Here is a 21,914-nt window from a genome sequence, read left to right on the forward strand (position 1 = left end):
AGGAACCCAAAAGAATCTGCAATCTTATATAATAATATCAATATAATATGTCTACTGATAATGTTAGAGAAGTATTTAGAAAACAACTAAGAAATGGAGAAAGAAGCCTATAGTTTGATCCATATAAAATGTTTTACTCATTTTATAAAAATATTCTATGAAGTCCTATAGTTAGTTCATGGAGCAGACACATTTCAGTGCTTATATTATTAGAGTATTGAGATATTTTTAAGCTTGCCCAGGGGGCTTCCGTGTATTTTCTCATTTCCGTTAACTTCTAAACCATGGCGACTAAAGGTCAGTTTACGTTTAAGCTGTTGAACCAGTATTGGCTTAACATTATCTTTTGCGAATTGCTTTTTCTATATATGCATAGCCAAAGTTGTATGAATTAGAAGATTATTTCGTTGCTTGTTCGCCATGAAAAGGGTTGGAAAAGCGTTGCGTCTGCGCATTAGGGACGTTATTTCCGTGGCTCAAGCGCCGTCCGCAAGCATAGGAGTCCGTTATTCGGCGTCAGGTTACGGTCACGTCTATATAAGACGGTGGCGTCTTCTTCACCATTTCATTCCGTTTGAGACGCTTTGGCGTGCCCCGTGTCTGCGCGCCCGTCTCTTAGTGCCGAATTAAGTACCTGTTTTCGGTTCGGGTCTAGTGCTTAGGTATCCTGGAACACTGTTCAGTGACGTCAAATTTGACACTCCGCAATCTATATTTTGGTGCTGCGATTACAGGTATGACAAACTTATAATTATACAATAGAGAAATAGAAATTAATTATGGGGTAATATTACTATAACATTATAAAAATGACCTCATTTAAAACACAGAATCATTATTATTTTCGTAAAGATTTAACTCGTTTTTTACATCTAAATACAATAGGTTTATTGCGTATCTAAAATTAAACGTAGAATTAACAATAATAAGCCACGTTTCCTATATATCTCCAATTCTAGAAGTTGATCTAGGAAAAGTAAAGAAAACTAGTTACAACATACGTAACCCATAGGAAGCAATAGTGATTAGTCTACTTTTTGCTTAACAAGGCTCTGTCGCAAAAACTTTATTAAGTAGACGTTAATAAACATTGAATGTCTATTAACTTAATTACATTTGTGTTATTAAACATTTTTTATGCGAGTGCTTTTCATTTAATTGCTCAGAGTTTACTTTTATTCAAATATATATTTGTTCTTCAGAATTTTATCCCGTGTTTCCATAACCACTACCAGATTCTTATCTGGTAGGCCAGGTCAGGTCTTCTAACTTGCTTTGGAAGACCGAGGGTATCAGCTGAATTATCTAAAAAAATATAAGAATATGAAGTACATTTTCACTTACCTTATAACAACGTGACGGAAGTTACGGAAATAATTAGATTTAACCTGCTGTGGGCTCGTAATTGCAGACAATTGTAGGGCCTAAAGTGCAACGCTGCAACCATTCGCACGATTGACCGTGTCTTAAGACCGAAGCGTAAACGCCATGGAAGATGGTAAAATGATTACGGTCATTACTAGCGAATTACATCTCCGTCCCTTACCCCATTACTCGTGTGAGTTATTCCGCTCCGATTGATGATTAGTGCTTTTTTGTTTCAAGTAATCATAGAAAATTTACTGAAATTACTTTACACAGGGAAAGTACGAACCACAATTACCTATATAGGTTTCTTAGAATTAGTCTGTCAATATCTTTATTCCAGTAAACATAATCACCATACATTGCCTTTTGATTAATGGCCGTGGTTTGAAGTGAGTTATCAGTTTAAAATAGCTTCGGGAGTAATCTATAATTAATAAGAGTAAAATTCATCTTGATTGTTTGTATAGTTATGTTTTTGTGCTTTCCTATATACTTTACAAAGTTCGTTACCCTTTTTAATACACAGATAGCTTTCCACATTTTTGATATATATTTAAAAAGGGGAATTATCGGTGATCCCTTTTGATATTTTCATATTATAACGATGCTTTTCACACATCAAACAGTAGCGTCAATGAGATTGTGTGTGATGATGTATTTTCAGTCACCATTCCTCCTCTATGTACGTTCTACAATCACAATGTTCGAGTTTCTTGATTGGATTGAGAAAAGATAACATATACAACTTCAATACGACATGGCTAATATGTTTTTTAATAATTAATAGATACTACAAACTACTGCTTTAAAAACTTAGTATATTCCTGCAAATCGAGATAAACTAATAATTATGTCGTTAAAGTACTACTTAAGGTAATGGACATAAAAAAAAATCAAAATAGTAATTGGAGTTTAAGATGCCTAAAGACGAGTCTAATTCTGGTTTGAAACTTGTTTGGAGCGCTCGCCCAGGATACTTGTTATTAAAAATTTTAATTACATTCTGGACTTTTTACGTATAAAATAAACACCGATACTATTACGTTTATTAAAAGGTATTATTCATTATAATTATAAAACAATATAGCGGATATTAAAATTACAGACTAGTTTTCAAACAAATCTTCATGAATTACAATTTATTACGTAACATTTCTTTGCTTTATATTAAAGCTTGTTCAGTTATCTGTCTACTTATCCACATAATACGGCACATCAATCAGATATTATCTTTGATAGTTACATCAATAGTCTCATATATGCAAAAAATATACAAAGCATTATACTGTGTGGGCGCATAACCTGCTGATTTTTTGTGCGTGGCCTTGACCGTGGACGTTACACCCGAATCATTCATTGCCCTACATACAAGTGCTATTATGAACACAATTATGTCTAAAGTCTATACTCATTCATGATAATATCTTGAATAGCATTGATGATAATCACGTTCAAAATTCGCTGCGTCTTTTCAGTAGTGAAATAGAAATGAAGCTGTAACCGTCATTGAACTTAAAAGAAATTCTTTGTGTTCATAATACATTTATTGAATTAAAACCGATATTTATATTATTGTAAAGGAAGTTCAGATATATAAAAAATATTTAGCTATGATTCGGTAGCAGGTTATACATTGAAAAGTAAATCCTTTGAGGCTGTTGGGTCGACGTAGTCGTACACTTTCACGTTTATTCATAAGTTATGTAGGTCAGTGTGAAGACGCGATCGGACGTTACACGTTCACTATGATTTTGAATTCATTAGACACATGTATGTGAAATTTGCTATTGCTAATAGATTTAAGAACAGATCTTAGTTCTGATAATCCTACTCAGATATATAATAAATATTATTAAATTTTTATTTGAAGTAGATTGTTTTACTAAAAACTACAACAATTTAAGGAAAACTAGGTGTCCATTTTAGAGACATTAATATAGAATTGCAATACATGTTATATACTTCAGAACTAAGCTGTTTCAGCAAATAGAAATGACACCCTTCAGAATAGTCTACCTGGTTTAGCAATTATAGGCCTTATCCGTTTTAGATAATAAAACTACTCCACATATCAATAAACGTCCACTCTATGAATTAACATTTGATAATTCTTCATGGCGTCATAAAAATACTGAGTTTTATCGGTCAAGTTTAAAAGTGTTCTTGCAAAATATTAATGATGACTTCAGCAATGAATCCTCATTCTAGATGTGTCTCTACAAATATTAACGTGAACTACAAGTGAAAGTGGAGTTTTTGTCAGTTGTAACCGTTAAAATTTTGCTTTAAGTTAAAATATAAAAGGAAATTTACATTTTTGGCAGTACTAAGAAATATAGTTGTAACTTTCCTTTGTGAGCGCTGAATTTTCATGATTACCTTATGAAAAGTAAATTTTTGTCTGACTAAATCCATATAGTTTCTATCGGAATCATAGTATGTTGATAGGAACTGGATAATATCCAGATAGTGAGTTTCATTTAAAATCTTGTAAGACTCTTAAATAATTTTAATGTATCAATAAATAAATGCGATCAATTGTTGTTATAAAATATATGCAAGTAATATACATATTAAGGACTTTAGCTACAGCTAGCTTCTTTCAAAGAAAACAGGTTGTAGTTAATTATAGTCCAATGATCTTATCTATTTCATTTTATTAAATAAGAATGGGTGTAAAGTACGCTGCAGGAGGTAATCAATTTCTGCCTACCTATCTATATTTGGTATAAAAAAGAAGTCTTTGTATAAAAAAGAAGGCTTCAAAGAACTTGGTTTCATGTAAATTAAAGAAATTAAATTATTATGACAAGTAAATGAATGATTCAATTTAGCTAATATCTAACACTTTGCATAATCTTAAATAACCATAAAACAGACCGTAAAACGAAAAAGTACTTTCAGATAATCATTTTAAATGTATCTCAGTAATTGAATGATTCGCTCGTTGAATCCAATTAATATCACGCGAGGTGCCGAGACATTTTCTTTATTCTGCATGATTTTAAATCTCTATTTCCTTTGAAAATATTAACTTTATCTAGTTTTTGAAATGTGATTGAGGAAGCTTACTGTAATTATAAATAGGAAAATAAGTGTAGTTCAGTGTACTTAACTTCATTATTAATTCTGCTGCCAGCGAGAAGCCGCGTTGGTGTTTGAAGATCGATTTGAAAATAATTGAGCGGGGATTCCTTTGATATTGCTGTAAACTAAAATTCTTATGATAAGGAATAATGAAATTCTTTACATAAACAATAGACTTTCATACCATTATTTTATGGTTTTAACTAATGCACATTACTCTGCTCGGCTCTCTCAGCTTAAATAAGTTAAAGTTCCCTATATGTGTGAAAATAACAAAATATGTAAGACTCTCATATGATTATTTTTAAATAAATTTTCGTTGTAATAACATACTCTCAACAATAGTTTGAATAGGCTACACTAATTTATATATGATCTAGATCTAGACAAAATAATTCATCCAAATCGAGGAAATTCACTCAATTAGTGTTAGATGAATTATATCTATAATTAAAAGTACAAAAACAAAATATGCATTTTAATCCCATAGTATTTAATACGTATCTTTATTAAAATACAAGTCTTTGAAAAAATCTTATGTTAAGAGCCATTACTCTTTTAGGGATTAGAAAATTAAAAACATTATTCCAAATCAGGTTTTCAAAAGTTCATCGACTTTGTTTGGACGGTATTGGTGAGAAATTCTTTTTGCTTAAAATGTGTTTTAACCATAAATTTATTTTGACATTTGGGTTTATCTTATTGGTGTATGTATTTAGTTTAACTATTATAAAAATTTAAAGGCCATTGACCCACCGAATGTTACCATACTTATATATTCGTGAAGATATCCGTATATCCATAATTTAAGTTATCAGACATAACATCACGTTTTCTGTTAGACACGCTGGCCGGTATCAATTACCATCGCACTGGACAATCATTGAGATTATTAGATGTAACTGTAAACAGTACGTGTAAGTATATTACAAATAAAATCTGAGACATTACGGAATTGTAAGATTGTAGGTCGGTAGAGAGGGCACTGGGTCGGGGGAAAGTATGGCCTACGCGCACGGTGCATGCCGCATTACCGCCACGTACAATGTCTTGACTCTTGAGGCTTTAGAAACTGTTGAATAAATGGTTTTTGTTAAAGATAATCCAGTTTACTACTTTTTGATAAAATCAGAATAAAAAGGGAACAATTTGGATGCTTTTTCTGTGAACTTTTCTTAACCTTTTCTCTTCTATCTGGTTTAAGGTTTTTTGTGCTGCATTTGATTTTGTTGTCACATATTTTTATTTTCTTCGAATAATTTTGAGAATACTGGTTAATACAAGTTTGAATTTATAGCAAATTTCTTATAATAATAGTATTTGTTTAGGGATATTAATACTGACAAGTTAAGTATTGCGAGAATAAAAAAATATTTAATACTTTTATTGAATTCGCGAAATTCGATTTCCACGTTTATTAATATTTTTGTTGTAAATAATTTGTTATTTCTACAGTTTCTTTGACTTAAAAAAAATTGCTGATTTATATTTATCACGAGTTACTACCATACATGGATCGGCTAACACGACTAACGACTAACCTTAGGCATGGGGTAGCTTAAAAAGTTCTCGCGTCAAAATTAGATCAACATATATACAATAATAATAATATACAAGTTGTGAACTTGTGATTTGAGATCGTAGATCTTCAGGAAGTGTGATGGAACGATATATGCAGTGACGCGTAGCGAGTGTTGGGAATGGTGTTGGCGGTGCCCCCAGCGAATGTATATGGACTACACTTTAGTCTAGATTCAACATGACCGCTACGCTCTCCTGAAGCTGAGAAAGTTACTTTAGTTAAATTTCAATATCTTTTGTATCAATGTTGATAGAAAGTTTAAATTCAATAGATGTTCCTACTTTAATATTTTAGATAAATCTCAGACAAATAATAATTTATTAAACTCTAAATACTCTACAAATCATATTTAACTAAACAAGACAAACCAAAGACATTTATTGCGAAATATTATATGAGATAAGATTTCAGTGATAGAAAAATATTTTCAAAGAGAGCTCTGTTAGAGCACAAGAGCCTAAGATTGGACTAGATATTAGGACAGAACTTTTTAGATGAGTCTTTGGTCAAATTTTGTTACATTTATACAGATCTATACGATTTAAAAAAAAATATATAGCAGTAAGAAAGTTTTTCAAGTGCAAACAACGCCCTTTGTATGTTACAAAATTTTAGTTAATTTTTAATAGAGTTAATCGCTGATAATCTATTAGACTACGGAACGTGCTTGAAGATGAGACTGACAAAACTGTATTATTTACCATAAAGTTTTAAATTATGCGGTCCTAAACTCAATGTCTTTTCCGTGTACCTTTTTATAATTTGTATGACACTATTATGCCACACATAGACTATTACAGTAGTCAAATTATATTCACTAATGTTTATCCACGTGTAAAATTCTTTCGACATGGCGTATAATCGATGAGTGGCTGTCGTAGATTCTTTTAGATTACACGTGTTACATAATTGAACAAGCTCGAGATTAAAGAGGCGGTATTTCCTTAACTATATATTGAGGTCTCTATATCTCAATTGGTCATGCACTGGTTTGAATTTTGTGGAAATAAAATGAAAATTTTGATAAAAACGAATTCACAGAAAGCTTACCTACTTATCTCTTCCAAAAAAGGCCGGATTGTATTATACCTAACCATTTTAAGTACAATGTCAGCTCTTCGTCGTAACGTCATGGTAAGGAATTGAAATTGGCGTATTTCGTACTGGCCACTTTAATCACGATGTTCTCCTCTTTGTTTATGAATTTCAAATTCAAATTTATACAGCTATTTACTCATGTATTTGTGCTTTGATGACCGTCATTCATTTGTTTTTTTCTTCTGTTTTTTTCTGTTTGCGTCACTCATTTTACAAAATGGAAAACTTAAAGTATCGCATTATTTACAAGTACGAGTTCCGCCGTGGCACTAGTGCTGCGGAAACGACTCGAAGGGTGAATGATGTGTATGGCGGTCATGTTGCAAAAGAAAACACAGTTCATTTTTGGTTCCAACGTTTTCGTTCTGGAAATTTCGACCTGCAGAACAAGCCCCGTGGACGGCCTGAGACCCAAGTTGATAATGAAGTATTGAAGGCTATTGTGGAAGCGGATCCATCGCAAACCACGTCCGAGTTAGCTGCAGGCTGCGGTGTTAGTGATAAAACTGTTTTAATTCACTTGAAGCAAATTGGAAAGATTAAAAAGCTTGAAAGGTTTCACGAATTGACTGAAGCAAACCGGCAAACGCGCGTCGACTGCTGCGTTACATTACTGAACCGGCACAATAATGAAGGTATTTTAAACCGAATCATTACCTGTGATGAAAAATGGATTCTTTACGATAATCGGAAGCGCTCAACGCAATGGTTGGATCCTGGCCAGCCAGCCAAATCCTGCCCCAACGCGCTGCTACAACGCTATACCACACACTGCATAACAGACGGCTACCAAATTAGAAAAGCTTCAATTGGAATGTCTAAGACATCCTCCGTACTCCCTGGACGTTGCTACAACAGATTACCATTTTTTTCGAAATTTGGACAACTTCTTGCAAGGGAAAAAATTTAACTCTGATGGGGCAGTCCGAATCGCCTTCACAGATTTTATTGATTCCCGTCCGACTGTTTTTTTAGTAAAGGGATCAATTAACTAACTATGAGATGGTAAAAGTGCATAGAAAACAATGGATCATACTTTGATTAATTAAATATATTATATTTAAAAATATTCGACTTTTTGTTCCTCCCATACAAAACGCCAATTTCATATGTAAGGACCTAATATGTATTACATGATTGACAATGTTTTTAGTCTAATTTTAAATCCATACACCATCTGCTTTATAGTCTTTATGGTCAATATCAGTTTTTTTTAATTAATTTTGTGAGTAACGGCTACAAATATGAGATAATGAAAAAGGTATATGTTCTTGAAGTTGGTTCATATTGAAACTTAAAAATAATGAGAAAAAGCAATTCTTACAATACTTCGGTTTAGCTTAAAACATGTTATTAAAACATTGCATTGGCGTTAAAATTTGTTTTAATCCTTTCTACAGACACGGTCCACTTGTTTATTAGACGTTTTTATCCAGATAGCATAACTGCGCGTTTGTTCCTTGTAATTCGAAACCCGCCTTGTGGCAGAAGTGACCGCATATTTTTTATCTTTCATCTGTGTAGTGGACCGTGGTCATATTCAGTCAAATAGAATTAAAGAAACAAAGCGGAAATCTGCAAATTGATAGATATTATTTATAAATAAATAGTGCTTATACAAAAATAAGATCCGAATAAAGTGATGGTTTTTTGCTTGTATCCTGGATATTGTAAGTCAACAAAACCGGAGCGATGTTAGCATAAAAGCATAACAAACAAGCTAACGTTAATGTTTAAAGAGTGTATTAGTTGGGACTATAAATGGAGCTTTTATTGTATACTTCGTAAACATTTTTTTAAAATATATTACATTTAAATGTACTTAATATTTTCTTTTGCAATACAAGTACAAATTCAAATAAGACGAATAATTTACCTATTTAAAATTGTACTTATTCAGATATAGCTGCAGAGCCATTTAAGATTCGGGGCTATTTGGATCAAATTAAAAAAAAAATATTACGATAAATAGTGGTAAATGTTTTTTTCTTTAAATCCCATGATTATTTTTGACAAATGATTTTTTTAAATTCCGATCAACTTCTCAGCTTCAACTAAAACGGCCCGCATTCGGAAGTTTATTTCAAAAATCCCGTTGCGTTCATTTATCTTAGCTTTAGAAATAAATTCCGGAATGCTCGGTTTAAACTTCAATTAAGAATAAGAGTACCAAGAGACTGCAATATCTCGCGATAGATAGTAGTTACATAATAATTGCGGCGTCGTGCGCAGCAGTCAATGACCCTTTGCACTAGGGATGGGGTTCTTGTTATAGAGACAAGAGTATATTATAAATATTGATCATATTGTGAATGCCAGAATTTATAACTATTATCGTATAGTTATCAGTTCATAACTTAAGTTGTTTTTATCTATATTAAGATAGTTTTAACTCTTATTTCTATGTACTTTCTATTCTTATTAAAAGGCAGTTCCAAGTTTGACATATTTTTAGATTGTATGTGGTATTGTTGGATTTAGAAAACAATTGTATATTATTTTAGGCTTTGAAGCTCATTGCTAAAGTGCTAAATTTCTTAATTGTCTGTTTGTGTACAAATTTCTCTGGATCTAAAAGTCTCATCGATATGTTTTAGTGATTTTAATTGTATATACCAACTTAGAAACAGTATAAGTTTCATCTAAAACGGTTTAACAGTTTTTGAGCACACAGATTCATATCGGACATATATGATTTACTTAGGAAAATTATAAATTATATACATAGTTACTTTTTGTTTTTAGTTGACAGTTGAAGATTTAAATATATATGTGCACTATAGTAATCTATTAATTTAAGTACATATTATAAACTATGGGAGTGGATCTGTTTATATACGGTCGGCGTAAATAAAAATGAGATTGAATGCTCTAAAAGTTTGACAAAAAAGTTTAAGAGTAACATTAGAGCGAGATTTTTTGACTTCCTCAATCTAAATCTCTGCCAAATCACCCTAAACTTCGAGGTTCTTTAGCACGTGGTTTTATGTAGGTATATATTATTGCAGGCATCGGGACTAATACCATCAAATTCATTTCGAATTTAATTCCTCACGAACCAATGCTTTGTGACACTTAATTAAAAAATATCTACGAATTAAGTGACAATGCACAGTTACATAAAAAACAAATTAGTAACAGTAGCATTTCCCAACGAGAAAATAGCTAAAGTGCACCTCTATTCACGTATTTCTCAGCTGAGGCTGTGAAATTGTTCAACATTCATCTCGGATTATGACCACCAGCAAAAAAGGCTTGTCAAGTCATCACGACGCTATGCGATTGTTTCACGAGCACTGACGGACATTACCCTCTTTAACTAAGAAAGTTTACAGTAAAGCTACTTTCCGTCGATAAAATATACAGAAATCAATAGCATATAAAACATGAGCGAAATATATAAATGTTGTAACATATAATATCGAACCGCAATAGATTTATTTTTTCAAACTACCATAATTACCAATAGACCATTAAGTTATAAAGATATTAATTACTAAAAGCACATTATAGCGAAATATGTGCTCTTACAGACTCTTACTTCAGGACAGTATTTCGTATTAAAGACATCAACGCGCTCATGCTATGCAACATAATAGTCTCTCAAGTAATTTTATTACATGTCCTCTACTAAAAAGGTATGGGACTGTGTGTAACATTTTCAGTTCAATTATTAAATTAAATATATCTAGTATTAAATATAGTTAGGAGACATAAAATTCCTATCGACTCAGCGATGTTTTAATCGATCTCCGTTGTACGGATAGATTTCTTTCTTTCTCTAAAGAACTTAAAAGAATTCTAAAAACCTAAAGCCCGTTAATAATTAAATAGTTCGGTCATTGTGTCCACTTATTTGCAATTACAGCGTATAAAACATTTAAAGAGATTTCATTTGTTACTTTGCCAAAAGAATCTAACGGTCCTTTAGAAGTGTCAGCATTCGATGTTATAAGCCGACAAAATTAAGTAGGTCATCGAGATTTTAAAATAAGGACATCTAGATAAACCTCATATGCGAGAAAGTTTTATAGCAGATTTTTTCGTCTATAGAACGTTGACTCATTTTATAGCATAATAGTCGTTGTCCGATTAAGGATAAAATGTTTAAATAAATTTCAGAGATTGCCAACTTCCTAAATACAAATGTTTCCACTTTATATTTTTAAGCTATATAGGTATATCTTAACCTAAGTGTAAAGTGAGTCGCTTACGCATGAATGCAATTTATATACCTAAATAACGACTCTTCTTATGTGTTAGAGGTCAGTAAACCAGTAGGTTCTCGACACTGGAGCGCAGGCTGCCACGGAAGGTCCAAAAAAAGATGAATCTCGCTTAAACATATGTGAATAAGAATAGTAATAAGTATTGAATCTTCTAGTTTACTAAATATTCTTGTTTGCTAATCGTCCACTTTCCACATCCTTTTTACTGAGGACACGATATTAAGTTTACACTAGTTTTATTTCTTAAGTTTTTAAGCATAATGAAAGGCTTTATATCAAGAATTATAGCACGGAATGTGTTGTATTCTAATAGTACGCAGAGATCGCGGACATAATCTATTTAACTTAACTGCGTTAGAAATCAGTGACATTCAGCACATTAAAACCACCGCTTGGCATAAATATCTGCTAGCATGAATTAAGTAATATAAATAGCATAAATGAAGAGGAATTTAAATGCCCATCACATAATGTTTAAGACTCGTTGAAATTACGTACATGAGCTGTACTTTTCATAATTACACGCAATGATTATGCACAGTAGTGGCATCATTCCCATGATGGTAATCTATTAACGGACGAGATGCGATTTTCCACGATAAAATTCAATGGAAATGTAGATGTTACATGTTAAATGAGAATTTACTGTATAACTGCTTTAATTAGCGCACTGTGTGTATTTTTTACGCATTTTAAAAGATATTTCAGCTTCAACAATATGTTACCAATATTTACATATACTTTGAAACTGATATTTATACTTAGTTCTGTAGTTTTATGCTATTCGTCCAAACAGCGTTAACGAGTAAACTATTCGAATACTACACAACAAATACAGAAGCAGCACTGTATATTGTTACGTTTAAAATTTAATTATGTGTTTAGTTCGGTAAACCTTCGTAGTATATTTTATAATTTACTCTTTTAAGTTACTAATTGTTTTTTTCGTATTCTTCATTGTATAATAAGTGATGATATATACAAAGATGAATTTTATGTATCGATATTCTCAACATATATCGGCTTATCAAGACAAAAGTTAATCAATGTGGTTAATGAATCTTCCGGTTGTAATAAAAATAAAATACGTTCACTAAAACTAGTCTAGAATAGCATAATTGACGTAATGAAACAGGTTTATATCAATTCATCTTTGAGTTCACACACTCGGACATGATAAGATCGGGTTATGTGATGGTATGTTGTGGTATGTCATATAATACTTGACAATTGACTACCTGTTCTGAACTGCATTGCATAACTATGCATTGTGAATATTTTTTCTGGTAATCCTAAATAGTAACTCAACCTATAATTAACAGAATAAGCAAGGGATAATAAATAACAATATAATTATTTTAAACTTTATTTAAAGAAATGTATAACAAATAACGGTTTCATTTAATACTTTTTTTACGTTATAAATACGAAGTATTTCTTAGATATAAAGTGTACTATTATTACCGGTCCTGCTTGATTCTTCGAGCTTAGAAACTTAGAATTAAAAGTTTCTCATGTAAACACTAAGTAGACACTAAGCAAAAGTCACATCAGTGACGCTTTGCAATATATATGAATATAATATATTATTATTTCATGAAAGAACTTAAGTGTTGTTTTAAAAAGTGTAGTTTTTTATAGCATTTGTAACGACACAAAAGCCAAATTTATTAAGTGGCCATGCATCAATAAATTAACTACATTTTTTGTCATTGTTATATTGTTAAGGCGATCCTTGGAATTATTAGTTTCCAATATAAAACGTACGGTATACCAAGTGTTAATTAGACTTCATAAAGAGCTGACAATTGATATCAAGAAGTTTTCTAAACGTGCAAAAAGGTGAGATACTTTTAGTATTGTTCAAGTCACGATAGCGGTGTCAACGTTCTTTGAAACCGTAAGTCGATTTTCTCATGCAATTGATTTCAAAGAAGCATTTTATAGGCCAAAAAATATATTTCCTATTAAATAAAGCTACAGCTATATTTGTGGAGAGATTGACGTTAGAAATCTGGCAGTGGAAAAAAGTTTTTAACTCAATAATAAAATACAATAGAATATCCCAGATTCTTAATTTCTTTGTATTTGAAGTCCCGTAATTTAGTAGCCTAATATTAAGCCACGGTGCTATTCAAGCTCTTAAGATCCATAATTGACGTGTAATTAATACGACATGTGCATACTAAAAGAAAATTAATGTAATAGGTTATAGTTCTGGCATAATGTAACCTATAATATAGAAAAACGTAAAACAAACTGACTCTTTTTACTTGGCATCATATATCCTTAAAATAACTCTTGTACAACACACATTCAAATACTAAAATAGCCGTAAAATGGAGCACTTGTAACTCATTAATTCAAATAAATCTAATATTTCATAATATACTTTTATTTCGCAACTAAAAGCTAACCTTAAAAAATTGAATCAACAAGAAATGTTTTTGTTTCGAAATAAATAATATACGAGTATAATAAAAGAACGATGAATGCGTGTGCATTTATTAGAGCATTGATCTTTATTATTTAAAAATACTATCGGTATTTTAAAACGTACATATTTTAAATATTGGATTATCCCCAAAAAAACGTGTGATGTAATGTGATGGTTTAATAAAAAATCAAATATCTGAAAACTTTTTTTGACGAATACATCGAGAAAATAAACACTAATATATACAAGTAATAGTTACTAAATGGGGTTCGTCTCATAACGTATTATATGATGAAAGTAATTATAATTAAACTGGGGATCTATATCCTAGTGTATGGATGGTACCCGTAACCCCAGAGCTGGTGCTTTCGTTGCTTAACGAACAAGTATCACAATGCAGCGAGGAAATGCTGCCAGCATAAAAGGAACACTGCCATAGGGACCAAACTTTATAATTTATTATAGTTTTCTATTGAAACTTCTTTATATAATTTACGACGAGTAAGTTGAATTATTTTTTAAAATTAGCGTTAAAAGCCTTAATGTATGTAAATATTAAGTCGATCAAACAGTAAATAACCTTATATGGATATGACAGTTATGTATTTGTGTTACGCATGGCGCACAGTGTGGGCATAATACCAATTCCGAACGTTTTTACGTGCTTTTATCCATTCTCGTTGGATGAGAATTTGAACTACGCACCGTTATATTAACCCAGACGAATAAAAAGAATTTCACGACTTATAAATGCGATACATTCATCCTATGGGCCTTTAATATAATTTTAGATTTAGAATATATAATAATTATAACAAGTATATATTTGTGATTATCTTTGGAAATTTATCTATTCAGTTTGGTTGTGACTTACTTTTAATTTAAATTGCAATCCCTAAGTATTATATTACCTACTGAGTTTCAACAAAAATTGTGACACCCGTAGTACGGAAGTGATATTTCTCCAAACATCACTAGGTTCTATTTCTAAATAGCCTTAGAATATTCAGGAATTCTAACCTATTTTAATTGCCAGTTTGTATTCAGAATCACTAGACATTATACAGATATAGGTCTATAGAGCTTAGAAACTGTATGGGCTAAGATACGGAATGCCTTGTGAATTTTCTTTGTATGCACAGCTTTATTCACATTGCGCTCAAAGAGGTTGATAACCTACTTTCCTGTATCTATGTACTTTAGTATATACGACAAATATTGAAATGGTATTTGTCATGTGAGGAAATTGTTCAAAGCTTTATATATTTATTGTATCAAAACCGCAATTTCCTCCGCGAACGTATAACATGTAAGTAGTTTTTTTTATTACAACTATAATGTTTCTGTTAGATTGTTAATGTTTTGTTATAAGCATATGAATATGGTCTACATTATTTTAATTGCTTTTTTTACGTAAATTTTTACCATTTTGTTGTTTATTGTGTTTTGAAATAAAAGCAGTTAATCGGGATATTGTTGTAATTAAAATTTGTAACCTGTAAATATTCTGATATTAATATCAGAATAGTTACATATATAACGGAATATTTCTCTTTTTCAACAACGTTTCATTATTTCTATTTTTTTCTATCTACATTTAGTGAGTAATTTTATAAAGCATATTTTATCTCCACACCCTTATTCAAATGACGTAGACTCATTTATACAATGCCATATTATTCGTTATACTCCTTTATTGTATATCCTAGATAAGGAATCGCGGGTGGCGGGAAGAGGAATGTGCAATAGCAAGGTCATTGCGCCCGCTGCGGTCATGGACACAACTTGCACCACGATCAGCTGAAGATAAAGGGGAATCCAATAGCCAATGCTTAATTTTGTGTTCCTTTTTCAAAACACGCCAAGCGCTCTAACGATACCTTATTTACTAATATAAGTTATATTTCACGTATATCTTAGCTTAGCTGTGTGTTCTACAGGTAAAAGAGAAGTAAACAATTTTAACGCTTCTAACATGTATTGGATAATAAAGGTAAAATAAACTCGTAAACCTTGTATTGTGTATATTACTGTATATATAAAACATATGAATTTAATTTTTTTTTTTTTTTTTTTTTTATATAAAATAGGGGGCAAACGGGCAGGAGGCTCACCTGATGTTAAGTGATACCGCCGCCCATGGACACTCTCAATGCCAGAGGGCTCGCGAGTGCGTTGCCGGCCTTTTAAGAATTTGTACGCTCTTTTCTTGAAGGACCCTAAGTCGAATTGGTTCGGAAATACTTCAGTGGGCAGCTGGTTCCACATAGCGGTGGTGCGCGGCAAAAATTGCCTTGAGAAACGCTCAGTCGTGGAACGTCGGACGTCGAGGTGATACGGGTGGAATTTTGTATTTTGCCTCGACGTCCGATGCTGAAACTCAGCTGCAGGTATTAATCCGAACAACTCCTCTGAACACTCTCCATGGTAAATGCGGTAGAAGATGCAGAGTGACCCCACATCTCTACGCAACGCCAAAGGATCGAGCCGCTCGGAGAGGGATTGGTCATCGACGATTCGAACCGCTCTTCGTTGGATACGGTCAAGTGGAAGGAGCTGGTACTGGGGAGCCCCCGCCCAGAGGTGAGAACAGTATTCCATGTGGGGCCGTATTTGCGCTTTATAGAGTTGCAGGCGGTGGCCCGGAGTGAAGTACCGTCTCGCCTTGCTGAGCACACCAAGCTTTTTGGAGGCTAATTTAGCCTTTCCCTCCAAATGACCGCGAAACTGAACGTCGTTCGATATGTCAACGCCAAGTATTCCGATGCTGGCTGTGGCTTCAAGAAGAGTGTTTTCGAAAAGAGGAGTAGCGACAAAGGGTATTTTTTTCGCGGAAAACGCGCAAACTTGTGTCTTCTTGGGGTTAAATTGGACTAGGTTTAGTCTACCCCAGTCCGAGACTCCACGTAAAAGAGTTTCGACTTCAGACACAAGTTTGTTCCGGTACTCATCGACAACTGCCCGAGAAATACCTGCCCGGCCAGTGTAAAGAGTATCCCCAGTGCTGTCGTCCGCATAGCAATGAATGTTGCTAAGTTGCAACATGTCATTGATATGCAGAAGAAACAGGGTCGGGGACAGAACACAGCCTTGTGGGACCCCAGCATTCACGGGTTTAAGGTCGGAACATGCTCCGTCGACGACGACCTTGATGCTCCGATCGGCTAGAAAGCTGGAGATCCAGTCGCATAATTTCTCAGGAAGCCCGTAGGCTGGTAGCTTCGAGAGCAGTGCTTTGTGCCACACCCGATCGAAGGCTTTCGCTATGTCCAAACTAACCGCTAGTGCCTCCCCCTTGGACTCAATTGCCTCTGCCCATCTATGAGTAAGGTATACTAGAAGGTCGCCAGCTGAACGACCACGACGAAAGCCGTACTGATAATCGCTAATCAGCTGGTGGCCCTCTAGATAACTCAAGAGCTGGCCATTAATAATGGATTCCATTATTTTGGAGAACAAGGAGGTTATTGCGATTGGGCGATAGTTGGATGGATCAGTGCGATCGCCTTTTTTAGGGATCGGATGTATCGAAGCGGTCTTCCAGCACTTCGGGACAGTGCCGAGCGAGTACAGGTACCGGAAAAGGCGCGTCAGGACCGGAGCCAACTCAGGAGCACATGTACGCAGCACAATTGGAGGGATACCATCCGGCCCGCTCGACTTATGAATGTCCAAGGAAGATAGTGCTCTCCGAACAGCACGTTGCTGGAATGTGATTTCCGGCATTGAGTTATCACACCGCGAAATCGCCGGTGGTGATCTCCCCCGGTCATCCAAAGTCGAGTTGGACGCAAAGAGACAGCCCAAGAGGTCGGCCTTCTCCTTCGCAGTGTGGGCGAGCGAGTCATCCTCTCTGTGCAGCGGTGGTATCGATGGCTGACAAAAATTCCCTTGTACAGCTTTGGCGAGAGACCAGAAGGCTCGAGTCCCAGAAGGGAGTTGGGCCAATCTCTCGCCAAATCTGGCGATGTGCTCTGACTTTGCCTTAGCGATTTCCCGTTTGAAGGACCTGGAGGCTGAGTTATATGCTTTTTTATGTTCGCTGGTATTGGCATCACGAGATATCGCCGCCTCCGCCCATGCATTAAAGCATTCTCGCTTTCGACGCGATGCCGCCTTGCAAGAACGCTTAAACCAGGGCTGTGACCTGCTACCGATCGGCACCGCAGAGAATGGAATAAAAAGTTCCATGCCCTGCAGAACCACTTCGGCGACAGAGGCAGCGACGGAATCTGGAGCTTCCGACGAAAAGCACATAGGCCCCCAAGGGTAGGACGCAAAGAAAGACCGCATCCCATCCCAATCTGCTGACCGATAGTGCCAAATACGACGACAACCCGAAAAACGGGGCCGAGGAGGGCGCGTAGTAGGCACAGTACTCCGGACCACACAATGATCCGATGAACCCAATGGCGGGTCAACAGAGACTTGATAGGTCTCCGGATGTGAGGTCAGCAGAAGGTCCAACAAAGAGGGTTTATGACCATCCACATCTGGTATTCGCGTAATCGCAGGGACCATTTGTGACAGGTCGTAAGCTAAAGCAAAGTCGTGAAAGGATCTTCCGGCGTGATCGGTGGTTTCCGAACCGAGCCAATCGGCATGGTGAGCGTTAAAATCGCCAAGTATCACGATTTCAGCGGTAGGAACCCCTTCGAGCAGGGAATCTGTAGCCATTTGGATGTGCTCAATGAGTCGCTCAGTTTCGGTATTTCCGCTATGGGACCTATACAGGCATGCGTAGAATCGCGGATGGTCATCGCAGTCTACGCGCAGCCAGAGGCTAGATAGGTCCCTTCCTTCAAGCGACCCGAGGCGACGAGAACAGATATCCTCTCTGACGTACACGCAAACTCCCGCCCGCGGCACAAATGAATGTTCCAATTTGTACCCCGGGTAGGAGAACCCGCGCGACCCGCCGCGAACAACTACGTTATATCAGAATTAAGTTATAGATTTTTTCATTGACAAAATTCTAAATAAAGTCATAGTTAAATATAAATTCTAATTATTCTACACTTTAGGTGTCTGCAATCTGACAGGAATTTATCTGGAGCTGTATGCGTCCTGTGGCGCTTGTTCCCGACATCAGATAAGATTGATAGTGATATGCCTAGAAAGTCTTTCCGCCTGCGCAACATTTCTAGCAATAAGCTGTCGTCAAGATAATACCTTACACCGTTAAAGTAGAATATTATCTACGCGATTAGTGACTTTTCTCAGTGATAATTAAATTAATATAGATCACAAAAATGTAAAGCCATTACTAATGACACGTTTAACAAAAAATAAATTTCATAGAACCATTAAGAACCGAATTGTAAAAGAAAGATTTGATTTATTGCTTGTTGAATAATGTTTTTGATTACTCACATTTGGTTTTTTGCTACTAAATGATATAGATGGTAATGTGAATTGTGGGGCCATAGCTAATACTACCTTGAACCTTATTAATACCCGTCCTGCATACGAAAAATATATCATTTAACCTACATATGAAATTGGCGTTTTGTGAGGGAGAAACAAAAGTCGAATATTTTTAAATATAATATATTTAATTAATCAAAGTATGAACCATTGTTTTCTATGCACTTTGGCCATATCATAGGTAGTTCATTGATCAATTTCCTAAAAAAACAGTCGGACGGGAATTAATAAAATCTGTGAAGGCAATTTGGACTGCCACATCAGAGTTAAATTTTTTCCCTTGCAAAAAGTTGTCCAAATTTCGAAAAAAATGGTAATCTGTTGGAGCAAGGTCCAGGGAGTACGGAGGATGTCTTAGACATTCCAATTGAAGCTCTTCTAATTTGGTAGCCGTCTGTTGTGCAGTGTGTGGTCTAGTGTTGTCGTGAAGTAGCAGTAGCGTGGAGCGATTGACCAGCCTAGGTTGTTTAGCCGCTAGCTTTTCCATCATGGTTTGCAATTGCTGACAATAGACATCAGCCGTAATAGTCTGGCCAGATTTGAGAAAACTGCAATGAACAATACCGGCACTAGTCCACCAAACGCTTACAAGTAACTTTTTTGGGGTTAATTTTCGCTTTGGGCAGGATTTGGCTGGCTGGCCAGGATTGCGCTGAGCGCTTTCGATTATCGTAAAGAATCCATTTTTCATCACATTTCATTATTGTGCCGGTTCAGTAATATAACGCAGCAGTCGACGCGCGCTTGCCGGTTTGCTTCAGTCAATTCGTGAGGTACCCACCTTTCAAGCTTTTTAATCTTCCCAATTTGCTTCAAGTGAATTAAAACAGTTTGATCACTAACACCGTAGCCTGCAGCTAACTCGGACGTGGTTTGCGATGGATTCGCTTCCACAATAGCCTTCAATACTTCATTATCAACTTGGGTCTCAGGCCGTCCACGGGGCTTGTTCTGCAGGTCGAAATTTCCAGAACGAAAACGTTGGAACCAAAAACGAACTGTGTTTTATTTTGCAACATGACCGCCATACACATCATTCACCCTTCGAGTCGTTTCCGCAGCACTAGTGCCACGGCGGAACTCGTACTCGTAAATAATGCGATACTTTAAGTTTTCCATTTTGTAAAATGAGTGACGCAAACAGAAAAAAACAGAAGAAAAAAACAAATGAATGACGGTCATCGAAGTACAAATACATGAGTAAATAGCTGTACAAATTTGAATTTGAAATTCCTAATCAAAGAGGAGGTATTTGAGGTCAAAGTACGGCCAGTAGTAAGGCCAGTACGACAAAACGCCAATTTCATATGTAAGGATCTAATATATAATATTCTTACTAATACGATCGTAGAAACGAGCGTCTTGAATTTCGGCTGTATACTAAGACAAGTTCAGGTCTTCAAGTCTGGTCTTTAATTAATCCAAATTGTTCTGTAGTATTCAAAATTATTGGTATAGGTTGTAATCAAACCCCTTAAAATAAATCCAGTTGGATAGGTTTGACTAGAAAATATGTTTTCTCCTACATAGTTTTTATATTGCATAGTCTATAAATTAACCTAACAGCTTATTCAATCAGACTGAGGGACACTAACATACGGGTCTAAACGAAAAATATTTCGCTTTATTCAAAGCGTAGCTCTCAATCCTTGGCACTGATTTATTTGTCTCAAATATCAGCATACTCAGACGTTGGCAAACTTGGTCTGACGTGTTTTTGCAGTGTTAATGTGTAGACATGGACATAAATGCCTTCATTTAAAAATAAAAGAAAGTTTTAACAGTGTGTCATGTATGTTATGTTATACATTTTAATTTTTTTTATGTTAACCCAAAATTTACTTTAACGACTACTTTCTTTATTAGATATAGATATATTTTTCTAGACACTAAAAGTATTTCTAGGATATTTTCAGTATTTTGCATGACATGCACGCAATTTATGTAAATTTTTCCTTTATTTATTTTCCTGGAAGATATTGTTCATTGTTATTGTTACGTATAATCGTGTTTGTAACAATAACAATAATTAAGTATCTAAACGTTATTCTGATTGGTCAGTGATACATTATCCCTTTAAAAATGTTGGCTTTATTTAGAGGTCATGTAATTATCGGGTTAGTGCAATAATTATAAAAAAATACTGTGCTAATAAAAGATAGAAGAGTCGATTGGTTGATTTTACTGTCTAATGCATTTTTAATTATAAAATCGTGGCCTTTTATTCAAAACTTTCCAATTTTAAATTTAATGGCGTCCATAGACAATTGAAAGGAATTGAAATAGAAAAAGCAATTGAATGTTCTAAAATGCTTTTACTAAAACTTTAAACCATGTTGTAAACTGCATTCTAGCTTCTCAAGATAAACCATAAACTAGCGACGAAAACCAGCTCCATATTGTGCAGAGTAGTTTATAGAATGTAAGTCCCTTGTCGTGTCGCAGTGTTCTTAAATAGTAGAACAATAAAACTATTGAATATATTATTATTACATTTCTGAGAGATATTTAAATAAAAACGTGTGGAAATGTATTCAAAAAAGAAAGTATTTACATATGCTTTGATACTGCTATTGTTTACTTTTTGTGACTTGAAACAAAAAACATGGAGAGTTATATTGCGAATAATAATCAGTTTAATTTAGCTAGCATTTTATTTTAATATTTATTAAGGCCTGTTCTTTTA

At 34.5% G+C, this 21,914-nt stretch overlaps 1 protein-coding gene across 1 annotated transcript in view; it reads left to right on the forward strand.

The window, feature by feature from the left end:
* The first annotated feature begins 584 nt into the window (after positions 1-584).
* The window catches only part of LOC123707535, a 51,314-nt gene continuing 29,984 nt past the window's right edge, over positions 585-21,914 (forward strand). The window contains exon 1 of the mRNA XM_045657649.1: positions 585-734. The gene's annotated coding sequence lies outside the window, so the exon portion shown is untranslated. The remainder of the gene's footprint in view (positions 735-21,914) is intronic.

Source organism: Pieris brassicae, chromosome 3 (assembly GCF_905147105.1).
Source record: "Pieris brassicae chromosome 3, ilPieBrab1.1, whole genome shotgun sequence".
In the NCBI taxonomy this organism is placed as follows: Eukaryota; Metazoa; Arthropoda; class Insecta; order Lepidoptera; family Pieridae; genus Pieris; species Pieris brassicae.